Here is a 19,278-nt window from a genome sequence, read left to right on the forward strand (position 1 = left end):
GCTAAACTATCAAATTTTATAACATATAAATGTTTATGATTAATTCTATATCGTCCCTCAATTATCAAGAAAATAAAGTTCTCTCATAACGTCTCACCGTTACCATATAATGGCTTGCCCCATGGACGTTCGTGTGTGTGTGTGGTGCGCGTGGGTGTGTGTGCGCACGCGCGCGGCCTATAGCGCTCTCGCAAGACAAAATGGCTGAAGGCTCAAGAATTTCCTCTCACGTTCTTCAACAATTTACATGTAATTAAGTCGACATAATAACTACAATAATGAAAGAGGTGAGTAGGGTATGCTTTATAGCATTCGTAGAATACTTCTTTCGTTTCATTATGAGTTTCTGAAACGGTAAAAATGAGGCAAACAATATACCGTTCGACACAGCGGCAGTTTCGAAAAACACATGTGGCCGACATGTCACATGTATACATTTGCTGTATTAAGGACATGTTTTGGTAATTTAATATTGTTTTATTCTTTAGCTACACAGGGATTGCAAACAGGTTAGAAGCTTGGAAAAATGTCTGTACCCTACAAACACTAATTTAATTTACTCAAAACAGATTTTAGGCCCTACTTTTTGTAAAAATTCAGTGGAATTGGAGTTTTTTAAGGGTGGATACTGGATAAATCTGTGGCGACATGCGGAAAATTAGCCCAATTTAATTCTTTGTACTGTGGGGGTGCTGTGGTTTCATTTACTCTTTTAAGGTTTAATGTTGTTTTCTTCTTGATTTTCCGAAAGATTTTTGAAGACAACATGACTAGTCATGACAGCCCCATAAAAGCATATGGAGTTGAAAGTCTCACTTCCTTAATAGTATGACTAGGCAACAGAGGGTGCCATCACTTTTGCACTTTTTGGCTATTGCGCAAAAGTGTGTGTGTGCATTAAATAACGAAATTGCGCACCGCAGTTCCTGTGTGACCAGGGGATGGCAATGACAAACTTCAGATACAAGTACTAAAAGCAAACTTTAATAATTATTGAAAATTATTAAGGAGCTTGAATAAGTAGTGTTCTATAAACCAATGTGTAGGGTACAAGTTGCCACAGTCAATTATTTGACCACCCAAGCAGATTCAACAATGAGTTGTTTACAAGTTCTTTCAAGGCCATTGGTAAAGCAAACGTAGTGATCGCCAAAAATATGGATCATGAACTTTATCCATAAAAGTACTAATATGGATTTGTCAAAGAGATAATCTTGAATAAATGTTAGGTACAAATTGTGCAGGCCACTCCCTCTCGTCACAGTTCAACTAACAATGTTGTGTCGACGATTGTGCCCACCCAGTTGTACATGCCTGTCCTACTCCTGTTGATAGGGGGCGCCCTAATGAGACATTTAAGCTTAATATGTGCCAAATATATACGCAGAGGGAGTCCAGCATATTTTGCACTATTGGGCAACCCGCCACATGATGGCTTTGAATGGGCTATTAGTTAGAAAGTGAAGAGGGTGGTTATTTAAGTTTATTGAAAAAGACAATTGCGAATACTATGATGATTACCAGGGTGCATTTTCTGCCACGTTGCCTTGGATCGGACGAGTTGGTCTATTAAAAGCGTGTGTAACCGTTTGTTATAAAATGCATATGGTTGGAAAGATGTTTTAAAAGTAGAATACAATGATCCTCACAAAATTGCTCGAAATTGCGTGTTTTCCCTTTTACTTTGCGAACTTGGTTGGCCATAAATGGCCCACCGTGTTAGTCGCTGAGGTAAAAGGAAAACAGTGCAATTTCAAGGCATGTTTGTGTGGATCATTGTATTCTACTTATACAACATCCTTCTACTAACCATAATATGCATTTTATACCAAATGGTTACAAAGGCTTTTCAAGACCAACTCGACCGATCCAAGGCAACGTGTTCCTTTAAAGGCAGTGGACACTATGCGTTATTACTCAAAATAATTATTAGCATAAACCCTTATGTGGAAACGAGTAATGGGGAGAGGTTGATAGTATAAAACATCGTGAGAAATGGCTCCCTCTGAAGTGACTTAGTTTTTGAGAAAAAAGTAATTTTTCATGAATTTGATTTCGAGACCTCCAGATTTAGAATTTGAGGACTCGAAATCAACCAAAGCACACAACTTCGTGTGACAAGGGTGTTTTTTCTTTCGTTATTATCTCCCAACTTCGACGACGAATTGAGCTCAAATTTTCACAGGTTTGTTATTTTATGCACAGTCCCCTCCTGTCAACTTGCTTAACTTACACCAACCAACTCCTACTCTCCTTTTTATGGGGGGGGGGGGGTTAGGGGGACTGACTGTTTTTAACATATATTTCGGGGTTTCGTTTGAAAAGAATTTGGCAGGTTTTGGGGTTTTTTTTGGGGGGGGGTGGGGGGACTTAGTTTTTTTGGGTGTTTTTGTGTGATCCTATATATTTTTTTTTTTGGGGGGGGGCACTTTTGTTTACTTTTTTGTATGTAAGCTTTTTTTTTGTGGGGGGCAGACTTTTTTGGGAGGATTGGGGGGGGGGTTCCACTCCCACCGGATACGGGCTTGCATACTCCCTACGTAGACTCCAACCAACATTGGAAGACCCTAAAGTTTATTTCTGGAGGAGGAAGATAAATTTACCATATTCATTTCTTACTTGTTTGTGTTTTATAGTGAGGAGAACTGTGCTAAAGAACAGCTGCATTTCCACTAAGCATGTTACTTACTGCCTGGGGATCCTCAATCAACCCTCAATACGGGCCGGGAAGTCATAATCAAGATGAGGTCTCAAAGAAAAGGTAAACACAATTTGCTGAAATAGGGAATATTGGTCCATGTTAGGCCTAACAAGTTTTAAAATGTTATTGTTACTTCTACGTGCTACATTAAGCATAATGAAACCCTAGTTTAAAAAAGGTTTAAAGAAACATTCCACCATACGAACAAAGTAACTAATGGTACAACAACTAGTACTTTGTGTGCAACAAAAGCTAATTTCAACCAAAGGAACATACTACATGATTAACAGTGCATGAGGCAAACCACTGCCTGAGTGCACATGGTGATCTAAACTAGTTTGAGAAATGCTAATAAGGCTGTTCCACTAAGTTTGTTAAACGGTAGGTTAAAATAAGGACTGATCCATTTTATCTACTGGTAACAAAACAAAGGTACAATTTAAACATCAATAAATGCAGTAAGCTTGGCAGCAGTTGTTCGCAAATAAGTGTTAAAAATTAATTTCCAAAGGGGATGAAGAAGATTATTTTAGTCTGACCTAACTTGTTGTAGAAATACATGAGAGTGCTGAGAGTTAATCAAACTTGCTTCTTGAGTAGAACTGCAGGCTTATGAACAATATAAATGATCTGCTTGTGTGAAACAGTTGAACTGCTAGAAAAAATTACACACAAGAATCATACTGGTTTGTCAAAGTTTATGCATTTTTTTTAATGAGTGCAATCAGCACCCCAAGAGAACTGTTCCCAGCATTTGGCATCCCCTGAGTTGTTGTTTGCCTACTTTTGCACCAGTCAAAGAACTCCATATGTGCATGAGCTCAGTTAACCATTACATTGCTGTTTTCAAAGTATTATCTTCATATAATTATTTGTGATTGAAAGTATTGAAAGCAAATCTATTGAAAAAACAAAATTGTATCTAGCTGTTTTACTGATGGACAATGTGTGTAACAAATCTAAATGTTGCAAATTGTGAAATATTTTTGTGGTGCAGTCAGCGTTTTGAGATTTTTTATGTAAGACACTATATTAAAAATAAATTATAATTTTTTCAGGATCTCCATTGCAACTACCCGTCACCAAGTAGATGTCCAAGACCAGCCTCGGATGCAGGGGCTTCAAACTCCAGTAAAAGGTTAACACTCAGAAAACACATTTTTAATATTAACACCGGTCCATTAAGATCTGGAATAATTGTGCAAAAGTAATGTAGTTCCTTTTTGTACAGTAGTTAAAATAAGTTTGATGTCTTGATTTGAATTTACAGGCTAGGTTGTGTTTTTATGTCAAGCTTTTTCAAGCTTCCAAAAGGTGCATCAATCATTGTAATACGTTATTTCTTAGAATAGTTTAAAAATTTAGTTCAAGCATAATTCCTCCCATGAGTAGTTGGTGGAAAGGAGGTAAAACAAAGTACTTGTTTCTCAAATGTCCTCAAAGAGTACTACAACCCACTGTTAACAGAAAAACAGACGAGTAATGGTTTGAAAATTAATCAGGAAAACATTGATCACTTATCACACTAAAACAAAACCCTGATATCACTGGGGAGGAGGTCATAGATACCTCTGCAAGAGATTTGCACTGAAACAGTAATTGTTTTCTTGCATTTGCATCTGAACTATCTGTTTGCTTATTCTTTCCTTGCTAGTATTTCCTACAACCAAGTATGGAGGGAATCAACCCTACTGACATCTTGAAAGGCTGCAGGGTACAAAGGAAAGCATCTCGTATGAAACATCAGTATCATCAAGGCATCCTAGCTGTTCATCTGTGTAAGAACCCAGCAATTTGTTATCATCAATTGAAAGAAATTTATTGTAGATTTTATCGTAGTTTGATTTACTATGTTTTTTTAAAGGTTGTATAGTGGGCTGTTATTGCAATACTGTACAGTTTGGATGTGAAGTAGACAAATTGTAAACCTATTTTGGACCGAAAGTACTAGATTGGGTTTTAAAACATACACCTGAACAAGTAAAACACCCTAGTAATGAAAAACATTACATTTTTTTTATTTGAATCTGAGGTGATTCATCAATAGTAATAACTAAATAGACCCATAATCTTTTAAATACGAGCACCATTGCAAATAACAAGCACATATATGGTTTGTTTGCGCTAACTTGGTGGTGCGACAACTTCAAAGATTAAAGGGACCTGGACACTTGCACGTGGCAGGTGGGGTCCTACTTCCGGCTCGGGCCACTGGGTGGTTGATCTTAAAGGTGCATTCGGGCTCCTTTCCTTAGGAGGGCCAGTGTTATCACAAATGGTTGACCAACGGAAGTAGTCCCTAGTCTTTTCGGCTAGCGGACCGCCTTAGTAAAGTAGGGGACTGCCCTGGGTAACCCTGGGGCGGCGGACCTGACCCGCTCGGGAGGGCGGTGCAAAGGCCCCGATGATCTGGAAAAGCGCGTGGGGCCGGTATCCTGGGACCTGCACGATTGGTAGCCCTGCTAATTGAACAAACCTTACCAGGATGAATAGACCAAATTTAAAACTAAAATTTGTTGCTTGCAATGGTGTACTTAATTACAAGATTATGGGTCGGTTTAGATATTACTATTAATGAATCACCTCAGATTCTAATTAAAAAAAATATGTTTTACATAACTGTTATGTTTTACTTTATCAGTTGTATATACAGTAACCTCGAGCCTTGTGGTTTTATCTTGAAAATGTGTACAAGGCGTAGCCTTAAAGGCAGTGGACACTATTGGTAATTACTCAAAATAATTATTGGCACAAAACCTTACTTTGTAACGTGTAATGGGGAGAGGTTGATGGTATAAAACATTGTGAGAAATAGCTCCCTCTGAAGTGACCTAGTTTTGGAGAAAGGAGTAATTTTACACGAATTTGATTTCGAGACCTCAACTTGAAGTCTCAAAATCAACCATAAAGCGCACACAACTTTGTGTGACAAGGGTGTTTATTTCTTTCATAGTTAACTCGCAACTCCGACGACCGGTTGAGCTCAAATTTTCACAGGTTTGTTACTTTATGCATATGTTGAGATACACCAAGTGAGAAGACTGATTGTTGACAATTACCAATATAGTACACTGTCTTTAAGGTTTTTATCAAAGTTTGCCTGAAAATGTTGTTTTATTTTTATTTTGCCTGAAAATGTGGCTTAATCAACTTGCCTGAAAATGTGTGCAAGCCTATTATAGCCTAATGGCTTTATCAAATTCTGCCTGAAAATGTGGCTTTATCAAATCTTGCCTGAAATTGTGTGCAAGGCCTTATGTTTTTATCAAATTTTGCCTGAAAATGTGGCTTTATCAAATGTTGCCTTGAAATGTGTGCAAGCTTTTCTAGTCTTATGGTTTCATCAAATTTTGCCTAAAAATGTGGCTTTATCAAATCTTGCCTGAAAATGTGTGCAAGGCCTTATGGTTTTATCAAATTTTGCCTGAAAATGTGGCTTTATCAAATTTTGCCTGGAAATGTGTGCAAGGCTTATGGTTTTATCAAATTTGGCCTGAAAATGTAGCTTTATCAAATGTTCTGTGATAATGTGTCTTGTTCAAATTTTCCGTGAAAATGTGTGCAAGCGTTATGGTTTTATCAAATTTTGGCTGAAAATGTGGCTTTATCAAATCTTGCCTGAAAATGTGGCTTTATCAAATTTTGCTTGAAAATGTGTGCAAGGCTTATGGTTTTATCAGATTTTGCCTGAAAATGTGGCTTTATCAAACTTTCCATGAAATTGTGTGCAAGGCTATAGCTTTAGGGTTTTTATCAAATTTTGGCTGAAAATGTGTGCAAGGCATGATTTTTATCAAATGTTTGCTGAAAATGTTTGCAAGGCTATGTGGCTTTATCAAATCTTGCCTTATGGTTTTATCAAATTTTTGCTGAAACTGTGGCTTTATCAAATTTACCATGAAAATGTGTGCAAGGCTATAGCCTTATGGTTTTATCAACTTTTGCCTAAAAATGTGGCTTTATCAAATTTTCCATGAAAATGTGTGCAAGGCCTCATGGTTTTTATCAAATTTCCAATGAAAATGTATGCAAGGCTATTATATAGCCTAATGGTTTTTATCAAATTTTGGCTGAAATTGTGGCTTTATCATATTTTTCATGAAAATGTGTGCAAGGCTTATATAGCCTTATGGTTTTTATCAAATTTGGGCTGGATCTGTGGCTTTATCAAATCTTGTCTGAAAATGTGTGCAAGGCTATATGGTTTTATCAAATTTTGCCTGAAAATGTGGCTTTATCAAATTTTGGCTGAAAATGTGGCTATAGCAAATTTTCCATGAAAATGTATGCAAGGCTATAGCCTTATGGTTTTTATCAAGTTTTGCCTGAAAATGTGGCTTTATCAAATTTTCCATGAAAATGTGTGCCAGGCTATAGCCTTATGGTTTTTATCAAGTTTTGCCTGAAAATGTGGCTTTATCAAATTTTCCATGAAAATGTATGCAAGGCTATAGCCTTATGGTTTTTATCAAATTTTGCCTGAAATTGTGGCTTTATCAAATTTTCCATGAAAATGTGTGTAAGGCCTTATGGTTTTTATCAAGTTTTGGCTGAAACTGTGGCTTTATCAAATCTTGTCTGAAAATGTGTGCAAGGCCTTATGGTTTTATCAAATTTTGCCTGCAAATGTGGCTTTATCAAATTTTCCATGAAAATGTATGCAAGGCTATAGCCTTATGGTTTTTATCAAATTTTGGCTGAAACTGTGGTTTTATCAAATTTTGTCTGAAAATGTGTGCAAGGTTTATATATAAGGCTATTTGAATAGTTTAAGTTTGGTTTTGTGTGTACGAAAATAAAGGCTATACTTTTAGGGGCGAATCAACTTATGTTTTGGTTGCCCCGAAGTGAAAGACTAATATCTCATTATTACTTGAGTCGTCTAGTTGGCTGCCATATTTGAACACAGTGCAGCAATGGGTGTGTATTATTTTTACACCTAATTTCATATGCGCAAAAATACTTAGCTAAAAGCGACTTTATACACACCCAATTGCATTGTAGTTAAACATGGTGGCCTGAGGGTCCATCTTAACCTGATGGAACCCACCCCACACTGTAGGGGGGGGGGGCTAACATTGGTCCTTATAGTGTGGAGGTGGGTTCCATCGAGATAAGATGGGCCTTCCATATTTGAATTGGGGGGGGGGGGAGTGGGGGTTGATGCAAATAAAACACAAGTTACAAGGAGAGTTCTGTTCAATTTTTTATTGAAAATTTTGGCCAAAAAAAAAAGCAGAGTCGTGCAAACACCTGTGCCTGTCGGTGGACCCCCTCGGACACCTGGAACTTGTGATGGTCCAAAGGTCCAAATGCAATGGTTGATATGTTACTCTGTTCAGTGAAGTTCAATTAGATGCGCTACTAGTGGTTTGTAACAACGATGTACTGTCTTACAAATCTAACAAGCTAGACGCAATTTAGCGGTTTGTTTTAGACGCAGAAGTGCTGAGCAGAAGGTAGTTGTTGCTTGCTTAAATGAAATGGTGCCCTCAAGAGTGCTTAGGATTTCACCGATTGTGGTTTCGCAACCAAGCTGCACTGGTGGTGCTAAGAGGTGTCGACACTTGTTCCAATGGGATCCTAACTCGACAGATGATGACAACTTCTATCCAGATGATGATGTGCTGGTCGGAGAAACAAGTTCTGTAAGGCCAGTAATTTAGTAACAAACTGTGTGTAAAGCAAGTTGCCGAAATTCTTCAGAAAAGTGCTGACGTATCACACAAACGTCAAAAATTTGTTCAGCAGTTTGAGCATTAAGTAGTGATTTTTTTCTCACTGCATGTTTGCCAATAAATGATACTGGAGATGACATTGGATCAATATTATGTCTACCATCCCTAAAGAAAATGACCTTGACCAAATATTTCAACGGGGTTAAGATGAATTGTGATAAATTCACCACTCAAAGACAGTATGGGTCGTCACCAAACATGTCTTTTGTAGAGGATACGCAACAGCAGTGGAAGTATGGGTAATTCAAAACACATGTGAAAGTGTAGAGAATACGCAACAACAGGGGAAGTATGGGTGATTTAAAACACAGGTGAAAGTGTAGAGAATATGCAACACCAGGGGAATTATGGGTAATTCAAAACACAGGTGAAAGTGTAGAGAATACGCAATGCCAGGGGAATATGGGCAATTCAAAACACAGGTGAAAGTGTGGAGAATACGCAATTAAGACCAGGGGAAGTATGGGTAATTCAAACCACAGGTGAAAGTGTAGAGAATACGCAATACCAGGGGAATTGTGGGTAATTCAAAACACAGGTGAAAGTGAAGAGAATAGGCAACACCAGGGGAATTATGGGTAATTCAAAACACAGGTGAAAGTGTAGAGAATACGCAATACCAGGGGAATTATGGGTAATTCAAAACACAGGTGAAAGTGAAGAGAATAGACAACACCAGGGGAATTATGGGTAATTCAAAACACAGGTGAAAGTGTAGAGAATACGCAATACCAGGGGAATTATGGGTAATTCAAAATACAGGTAAAAGTGTGGAGAATACGCAATTAAGACCAGGGGAAGTATGGGTAATTCAAACCACAGGTGAAAGTGTAGAGAATACGCAATACCAGGGGAATTATGGGTAATTCAAAACACAGGTGAAAGTGAAGAGAATAGGCAACACCAGGGGAATTATGGGTAATTCAAAACACAGGTGAAAGTGTAGAGAATACGCAATACCAGGGGAATTATGGGTAATTCAAAACACAGGTGAAAGTGAAGAGAATAGACAACACCAGAGGAATTATGGGTAATTCAAAACACAGGTGAAAGTGTAGAGAATACGCAATACCAGGGGAATTATGGGTAATTCAAAACACAGGTGAAAGTGTAGAGAATATGCAATGCCAGGGGAATATGGGCAATTCAAAACACAGGTGAAAGTGTGGAGAATACGCAACACAAGGGGAAGTATGGATAATTCAAAACACAGGTGAAAGTGTAGAGAATACGCAATGCCAGGGGAAGTATGGGTAATTCAAAACACAGGTGAAAGTGTGGAGAATACGCAATTAAGACCAGGGGAAGTATGGGTAGGCTAATTCAAACCACAGGTGAAAGTGTAGAGAATACGCAATTAAGACCAGGGGAAGTATGGGTAATTCAAAACACAGGTGAAAGTGAAGAGAACAAGCAACACCAGGAGAATTATGGGTAATTCAAAACACAGGTGAAAGTGTAGAGAATACGCAATTAAGACATGGGGAATTACATGTAATTCAAAACACAGGTGAAAGTGAAGAGAATAGGCAACACCAGGGGAATTATGGGTAATTCAAAACACAGGTGAAAGTGTAAAGAATAGGTAACACAAGGGGAATTATGGGTAATTCAAAACACAGGTGAAAATGTAGAGAATACGCAATGCCAGGGGAATATGGGCAATTCAAAACACAGGTGAAAGTGTGGAGAATACGCAATAAGGACCAGGGGAAGTATGGGTAATTCAAACCACAGGTGAAAGTGTAGAGAATACGCAATACCAGGGGAATTACGGGTAATTCAAAACACAGGTGAAAGTGAAGAGAATAGGCAACACCAGGGGAATTATGGGTAATTCAAAACACAGGTGAAAGTGAAGAGAATAGGCAACACCAGGGGAATTATGGGTAATTCAAAACACAGGTGAAAGTGTAGAGAATACGCAATACCCGGGGAACTATGGGTAACTCAAAACACAGGTGAAAGTGTAGAGAATAGGCAACACCAGGAGAATTATTGGTATTTCAAAACACAGGTGAAAGTGTGGAGAATACGCAATTAAGACCAGGGGAAGTATGGGTAGGCTAGTTCAAACCACATGTGAAAGTGTAGAGAATACGCAATTAAGACCAGGGGAAGTATGGGTAATTCAAAACACAGGTGAAAGTGTAGTAAATCTGCAATACCAGGGGAATTATGGGTAATTCAGTACACAGGTGAAAGTCTAGAGAATACGCAATGCCAGGGGAAGTATGGGTAATTCAAAACACAGGTGAAAGTGTGGAGAATACGCAATTAAGACCAGGGGAAGTATGGGTAGGCTAATTCAAACCACAGGTGAAAGTGTAGAGAATACGCAATTAAGACCAGGGGAAGTATGGGTAATTCAAAACACAGGTGAAAGTGTAGTAAATCTGCAATACCAGGGGAATTATGGGTAATTCAAAACACAGGTGAAAGTGTGGAGAATACGCAATTAAGACCAGGGGAAGTATGGGTAGGCTAATTCAAACCACAGGTGAAAGTGTAGAGAATACGCAATTAAGACCAGGGGAAGTATGGGTAATTCAAAACACAGTTGGAGTGTAGAGAATACGCAATACCAGGGGAATTATGGGTAACTCAAACACAGGTGAAAGTGAAGAGAACAAGCAACACCAGGAGAATTATGGGTAATTCAAAACACAGGTGAAAGTGTAGAGAATACGCAATTAAGACATGGGGAAGTATGGGTAATTCAAAACACAGGTGAAAGTGTTAAGAATACGCAACACAAGGGGAAGTATGGATAATTCAAAACACAGGTGAAAGTGGAGAGAATACGCAACACCAGGGGAATTATGGGTAATTCAAAACACAGGTGAAAGTGTAGAGAATACGCAATACCAGGGGAATTATGGGTAATTCAAAACACAGGTGAAAGTGTAGAGAATACGCAACACCAGGGGAAGTATGGGTAATCTAAAACACAATAAAAGTGTAGAGAATACGCAACACCAGGGGAAGTATGGGTAATTCAAAATACAGGTGAAAGTGTAGAGAATACGCAACACCAGGGGAGGGCAGGTATGGGTTATTCAAAACAAGATGAAAGTGTAGAGAATACGCAACACCAGGGGAGGTATGGGGAATTCAAAACACAATAAAAGTGTAGAGAATACGCAACACCAGGGGAAGTATTGGTAATTGTAAATACAGGTGAAAGTGTAGAGAATACGCAACACCAGGGGAAGTATGGGTAATTGTAAATACAGGTGAAAGTGAAGAGAATACGCAACACCAGGGGAAGTATGGGTAATTGTAAATACAGGTGAAAGTGTAGAGAATACGCAACACCAGGGGAAGTATGGGTAATTCAAAACACAGGTGAAAGTGTAGAGAATACGCAACACCAGGGGAAGTATGGGTAATTCAAAACACAATGAAAGTGTAAAGAATACGCAACACCAGGGGAAGTATGGGTAATTCAAAACACAATGAAAGTGTAGAGAATATGCAACACCAGGGGAAGTATGGGTTACTCATAAAACAATGAAAGTGTAAAGAATACGCAACACCAGGGGAAGTATGGGTAATTCAAAACACAATGAAAGTGTAGAGAATACGCAACACCAGGGGAAGTATGGGTAATTCAAAACACAGGTGAAAGTGTAGAGAATACGCAACACCAGGGGAAGTATGGGTAATTCAAAACACAATGAAAGTGTAAAGAATACGCAACACCAGGGGAAGTATGGGTAATTCAAAACACAATGAAAGTGTAGAGAATACGCAACACCAGGGGAAGTATGGGTAATTCAAAACACAATGAAAGTGTAGAGAATATGCAACACCAGGGGAAGTATGGGTAATTCAAAACACATGTGAAAGTGTAGAGAACACGCAACACCAGGGGAAGTATGGGTAATTCAAAACACAGGTGAAAGTGTAGAGAATACGCAACACCAGGGGAAGTATGGGGTATTCAAAACACAATGAAAGAGTAGAGAATATGCAACCGTTGACCTCTTCTAAAAACCAACCAATTCGAATGATACAAATCCAATGTCATCTTTGGTATCAAAAGGCAATAAAATGGGTGTTCTTACTATATATTATTGATGTAAAGTGGCATGACCAAGCAGAACATGTTTCTCCAGCCCTCATATCATCAACTGAATAGAAGTTCTCATCATCCACCAAGTCCAGATTCCATTGGCTCAAGCAAAGACATCTCAAGGCACCTTTGATGATCTTGAAAGATCCCCAGTTCAAACCTGTTTACTAGAGAACAAAAGAGTGACGTGACCAACAAAAGGCTAAATGATAAGGGGCCCTCATCCCGACGTCTTGAGAGATCTTACCGAACCAAACGTTTTAGGGACCAACCACTACTTTCCAGCTCGGAATGCGCTAGTATAGTATGCATCCAAAAATTGCTTCGCTCTAGCTCATCAAATTTGTAAGGCGTTACACCAGTGAAACAAAACACTAGTGGTGCATCTAATTAAACTTCACTGAACAGAGAACATACCTTCCATGGCACCCAGACCAGCAGGACCAACACTTGTTCCAGGCAGCCGAGGGGGTCCACCAACAGGCACAGGTGTTTGCACAACTCTGCGAGTTTTTCAGAGGGTTTGGATGAGGCCCTAACATACATGAAAATCCTCATGAGAATGAGCTGCTCCTACACAATGAGTCAAAAAGGTATTTCTGTGGTTTTACCTTGAGCTCTGAAAAATACTCTCAATATCTTTCAGAGCTAAAACCCCCAATGAAAAAAGTACAATGAGTAAGGGAATTTTATCATTGTATTTTATAGAAATTTCCATATCTCTGCAAGATACTGAGATTTCCATAATTTGCTCAATTACTGACAAACGTTAATAACTTTACTCATAGGAGAAAAAAACAAACATTTTTTTAAAACACTTTAAAAGAAAAGTATAGAAAAGTCCATATCTTTGCAAGATACTGAGATTTCTATAATTTTGTTTTTATGTTTGCCCAATTTCTGAAATAATGACTTAGCTTGCGAGAAAAATCATTATTTTAATTAAAACAACTGTTTTTCATGGTGAAATTCTTTGGTAGGAGCAACTCAGACATTTAAGTTAATTACTTTACAACTAATTTACTTTAAATTAATTACACAAAGACATATGATTCAGACAAGGCGGTTAGGGTTTTCTCTTCAATTCTTAGCATCTACAATTTCTGCAAAACTTGTTTGAAATTTCTTTGAACAGTTTCAATCAGAGTGCTCTCTGACTGGTAAAACTGTTCCCCAAGAAGACAATCAGAGTGCCCTGATTTTATCTGCAAGGGAACATTTTTCTTTAAAATTTTAAGAATTTTGATTAACTTTGTATGTATGCCTTTATTGGAATCATACACCTTTGTGTGGATAAGGGATGGATCTTGGGACAAAAGGGGAATATTTTAGTGATTCACCACACAGGGAGAAGTGTGGGTAAATCTAAACACAAGTCAAAGTGGTTATTTTCACCATACAAGGGGTAGTATGGATAGTTCACCACACAGATAAAATGTGAGTAATTCACAACACAATGAGAAGTGTCATTTACCACAGTGTAATGAATAGGTTGATCACCACACAAAGGAAAGTGTGAGTAGTTAACCACACAAGATTATTGGCACAACCTGAAACATTTACTGTAACTAACTAGACTAATTTTTACTTTGACTCCTAATATTGTATACTTTAATTGACACTGACTACTTTGACAATAAGAGGAGATTTCAAAGCATTTGAAGTATGCATCGATTAACACACAAAGGAGGTATAAGTGATTTGCTACACAAGGGAATGTTTAGATGATTCAAGGGAAGTTTGAGTGTAATTATTATATTATACTCAAGTGAAATATGGGTAGATCCCCATTCAGAAGGGTATCAAAAATATACACAAGTGGAAGTGTTGGTGACTTACTGTGAGGGAATTAAGGGTAGTTCACCACAGTGTCGGTATTGATAACTCGCCATAGAAGGGAAGCTTTGATCATTTATCACACATGTGAAAGTGTTGATAACTCATCCTAAAAGGAAAGCATTGAATATATCACACAAGTGAAAGTGTTGATAACTCATCCTAAAAGGAAAGCATTGATAATATATCACACAAGCGAAAGTGTTGATAACTCATCCTAAAATGAAAGCAGACACTCCTCACAAAAAGAGAGCATCAATAATTTATCACACATGTGAAAGTGTTGATAACTCATCGTAAAAGGAAAGCTTTGATAATTTATCACACAAGTGAAAGTGTTGATAACTCATCATAAAGGGAAAGCATTGATAATTTATCACACAAGTGCAAGTGTTGATAAATCATCATAAAATAAAAGCATTGATAATTTATCACACAAGTGAAAGTGTTGATAACTCATCATTAAAGGGCAGCATTGATAACTTATCACATACTCTGTGAAAGTGTTGATAACTTCGCACACAAAGGGGAAGCATTGGGGATTCATCATTTAGTATTGTGAATCCCCAGTTTATTGGAATATACCTGAAATGATTTATCATCGACAACATTTTAAAACTAAATACACATTAGATGAAATGTCAAATTTTCTTTGACAACTAGCGAACCTATTTAGACACTAAAGTGTCAACTATATCAGACACGGACTCTGTATTTAAAAAAGAAAAAAAAGGAAAACAAATGGTATTTCCAGAAACAGGCACAGCAAGATTTTGCACTGTGTTTTTTTTTTTTTTTTTTTTGACACCAAATGAAATTATTTAGACAAGTGTCACCTACTTCACACATGCAACTCTGTATTTTTACAACAAAATTTGTATTTCCAGAAACAGGCACAGCAAGTTTTTGTACTGTGTTTTTTAAATTTTCAATGGCTGAGAAAACCAAAACCCCAAAAGTCAGCTGATCGGCTGAAAAGTTGCATGGCTGCTAATGCTGATATATGAGATGGGCGAAAACCCCGCCTATCTAATACCCTCTGGGGAAAAAATTCCCATCCGGCTCCACTATATGGCAACCAAGTTTGTCAACTCCATACATCAGCACATCTAAATTGAATAGCCTAAATGAATGAGCTAGAATAGTGACAAAAAACAATACTACATTAAGCCAAGCCTTGTACATTTCAACTTTCAACTTTGATTTGGATGATTCACCACACAAGAAAAGTATGAGTGATTCACCATGGGTAAATACAGGAAGATCACCACACAAGGAAAGTATGAATGATTAATGGGTAAATACCAGTAGATCACCACACAAGGAAAGTATAAATGATTAACCACAGGTATATATAGGTAGATCACCACACAAGGAAAGTATGAACGATTCACCATACAGGGAAAATATGGGTAGATCACCACACAAGGAAAGTATGAATGATTCACCATGGGTATAGGTAGATAACCACACAAGGAAAGTATGAATGGTTTACCATAAAATAAGGTAATTCACCACACAAGGAAAGTATTAATGATTCACCATGGGTAAATATAGGTAGATCACCACACAAGGAAAGTATGAATGATTTACGACACTCAGGATGTGCACATATCAATCTTGCAGACAATGATGCTCCTTGAGAAAAGCCTTCATTATCTTTGTGATTTTATATTAGACCTTCAGATCCATCCCAGATACTAGCAGTTATAAATTAAAAGCTACAAACACTAAATTACTGTTGACCAACACTGCAACTCCACTGGTGATGGACTGGAACTTGAATGGAGATCCGACACTCTCTGTCTGGATTAGTTGATCTCTAGAGGATAAAAGAAAGAAAGAAATCAGACGTTTACTTCGTTTTTTTTCTCCCTTTGATGACCGGTTAACTTCTATTTACAAAGTTTTGCCTCAAGGTGGCTTTGAAGAACTTGAAATCAGGAAAAGCCCAGAGAAATCACACGTTTGTCATCAGTAAAATATCATCAGAGTTCATCATACCTTTGATTGTATTAGATCCATAGGTAGTCTACTCTTCAAGGTATAGTTTGGGGCCTCTGTCTTCTATTACCGTTAGGCTGTCTCTCCATAAGGCTTGAAGAAGTCGATTGGTGGACTCTTGGGCAGAGTAGGGGAAGGCTTGAGCAAGACGAATGGTGGACTCTTGAGGGTTTGCTTCTCCAAGGGGTTCACCTGCAAAGGATGACCCAGTGGTTTGAGTTCATCAGGGTGCCTCTTATTATCATCTCAGGATTCTGTTTTGTCATACATGGATCCTGTTTGACAAAAAAGAAATAAATACATGCAGGATTACAGTCTTTGCCACACAATCAAGAACACAATTGGCAGTCATAACCACGAACTGTTTTGGTTATTGGCCAGTGATCAACCAAAAGCAAGTTCAACCACAGTTTTTTATGCTTGTGAAAATGCACCCCATACAGTTGTAAGCACTCTCAATCTCAGTTTGTGGGAAAGGTTTGATCATAGTTTGTATTGACAGTGATCAAAAGTGGCGCGTCATGGTCAAGCAGTTGAGAGCACTTGACTTAAGCTCTGGTATTTTTTATCATCACAGTGTGGGTTCGAGTTCCCGCTGTGGCACTTGATCATAAGTGAGTGTTTCCCTGGCTGTAATGAAGGTGGTATACCATTCAAAAACATGGTTGCATTGCTCAATTACATCAATACAAACCAAATTGATACATGCTCATTTTCCCGTAACATAGGTCTCTGGCCAAAATATACCCCGAAGGGCAAATTTTTACTGCTAGGTGGTGGTTGGCAAAAAAATGAGAGAGCGGGTTGTTGGCAGTAGCGACATAGAACGTCTTATGTTTGAATCAGGCCTTGAATTACAAGGCGGCCACAGCCGTCGATGCCCTTCCAACTGCCCGCGATGCCCCTAAAAAAATACCATTTTCACAACCAAAACTGCCGTGCCCTTTCTCCCAAGGCCATTGAGCCTCTTTTTAAACCCAAGCTAAATATTTTTTTTATTGAATGACACAAACATTTTGTTTTCGGCCAACTACTTACGGCCTCAATAATTATACAGTGAACTATATTCAGCAGCCATGGTATTCATTGGTCACAAGTGCACTTAGTAAACGGAGATCGTGCTGAGTCATCGCACACGCTAGCGCAAACCTGCATCGCATGTAATACACACGCCCAAATATCTGACATCCCAATGTCACAATGAACCAGTCTAACGTCTGACACAATCTATTGGTAAACAGAGGACGCTGTTGTTAAAATGCCCATATATGGTATCGTCTGTTCAGTGAACGGACAACAAAAATTGGTGAATGAAATGACTCTTCGAAGATGTGCTTTTGAAGGAATTTGTCAAAATAACAACGCAAAAAGAGCGGTTGAAGAGAGATGTAATTTTTAAAGATGAATTTAAGAACTATGCCCCCAAATGCAATAAACTCAACTTTTGTGATGATTTATGGTCTTCTTTATAAATTAAATTAATTTTTTTTGTTTTTACTTGTCTTCTTTTGACAGAATCTTTTGATTTCTTTACGAATAAGATATGATTTATCAATATCTTATTCTGAAAAACCTGTTTCATTGGGTTAACGACCCATAGGGATACCTCAGGCCAATTTTATTAATTTTTAATATACTTGTTTAAAAAAGCTTGTGACCCGTTTGTTATAACTTACTGGCCTTTGCGCTTTTTTTTAATTTATTTTTACTTTTGACCATGGTGCCCTTTCAACTCGCCTTGGTGCCCTCAAAAATTTGACTTGCTCGAAGGCCAAACTGGCCTTGCCCTAAATAGATTGTAATTCCAGGCCTGTTGAATGGAAAGGGGGAAAACAATGTTTATCGAACCTTCAGATCCTTGAGATTGCCAACGTTCATGCTTTTGGCTTGGGCGTAGGATCAGTTGACCCTTCGCCTGGGAGGAGTAGGGGTGTCTCTGGAGAAGGCTTGAGCAAGACGAATGGTGGACTCTTGAGGGTTTGCTTCTCCAAGGGGTTCACCTGCAAAGGATGACCCAGTGGTTTGAGTTCATCAGGGTGCCTCTTATCATCATCTCAGGATTCTGTTTTGTCATACATGGATCCTGTTTGACCAAAAAAGAAATAAATACATGCAGGGTTACAGTCTTTGCCACACAATCAAGAATACGTTTGGCAGTCATAACCACGAACTGTTTTAGCTATTGGCCAGTGATCAACCAAAAGCAAGTTCAATCAAAACAGTTTTTTTATGCCCGTGAAAATGCACCTCATACACTTGTAAGCACTCTCAATCTCACTTGGAGGGAAAGGTTTGATAATAGTTTTGTTTACAGTGATCAAAAGTGGCGTGTCATGGTCAAGCAGTTGAGAGCACTTGACTTAATAAGCTCTGGCGTTTTTGATCATCAAAGTGTGGGTTTGAGTCCCAGCTGTGGCACTTGACCATCAGTGAGTGTTTTTCTCTAGCTGTAATAAAACTGATAATAAATTGCAGAAAAAACATGTATGCACTGCTCAATTACATCAATACAAACCAAATTGATACATGCTCATTTTCCACTAACAGAGGTCGCTGGCCAAAATATACCTAGAAAGGCAAATTTTTAGAGCTTGGTGGGGGTTGGCAAAAATATGAGAGAGACGGTCGCTGGCAGTAGCAACATGAAACATCTTATGTTTGAATGGAAAGGGGGAAACAATGATTATCGAACCTTCAGATCCTTGAGATTGCCAACGTTCATGCTTTAGGCTTGGACGGAGAATCAATTGAACCTTGGGAGGAGTAGGAGTGTCTCTGAAGAAGGCTTGAGCAAGACGGATGGTGGACTCTTTTGCTTCTCCAAGGGGTTTGCTTGCTTGAGGGTTTGCTTCTCCACAGGGTTCACCTGCAAAGGATGACCCAGTGGTTTGAGTTCATCAGGGTGCCTCTTCTTAGGATTC

At 38.4% G+C, this 19,278-nt stretch overlaps 1 long non-coding RNA gene across 1 annotated transcript; it reads left to right on the forward strand.

The window, feature by feature from the left end:
• Nucleotides 1–194: 194 nt before the first annotated feature.
• Nucleotides 195–4,712, forward strand: LOC139944710 (uncharacterized). The gene is made up of 4 exons (XR_011787013.1): nt 195–287; nt 2,637–2,761; nt 3,760–3,839; nt 4,356–4,712. It is a non-coding gene; the product is annotated as an uncharacterized lncRNA (long non-coding RNA).
• Nucleotides 4,713–19,278: the final 14,566 nt, after the last annotated feature.

This window comes from Asterias amurensis, chromosome 11 (genome assembly GCF_032118995.1).
Source record: "Asterias amurensis chromosome 11, ASM3211899v1".
NCBI lineage: Eukaryota > Metazoa > Echinodermata > Asteroidea > Forcipulatida > Asteriidae > Asterias > Asterias amurensis.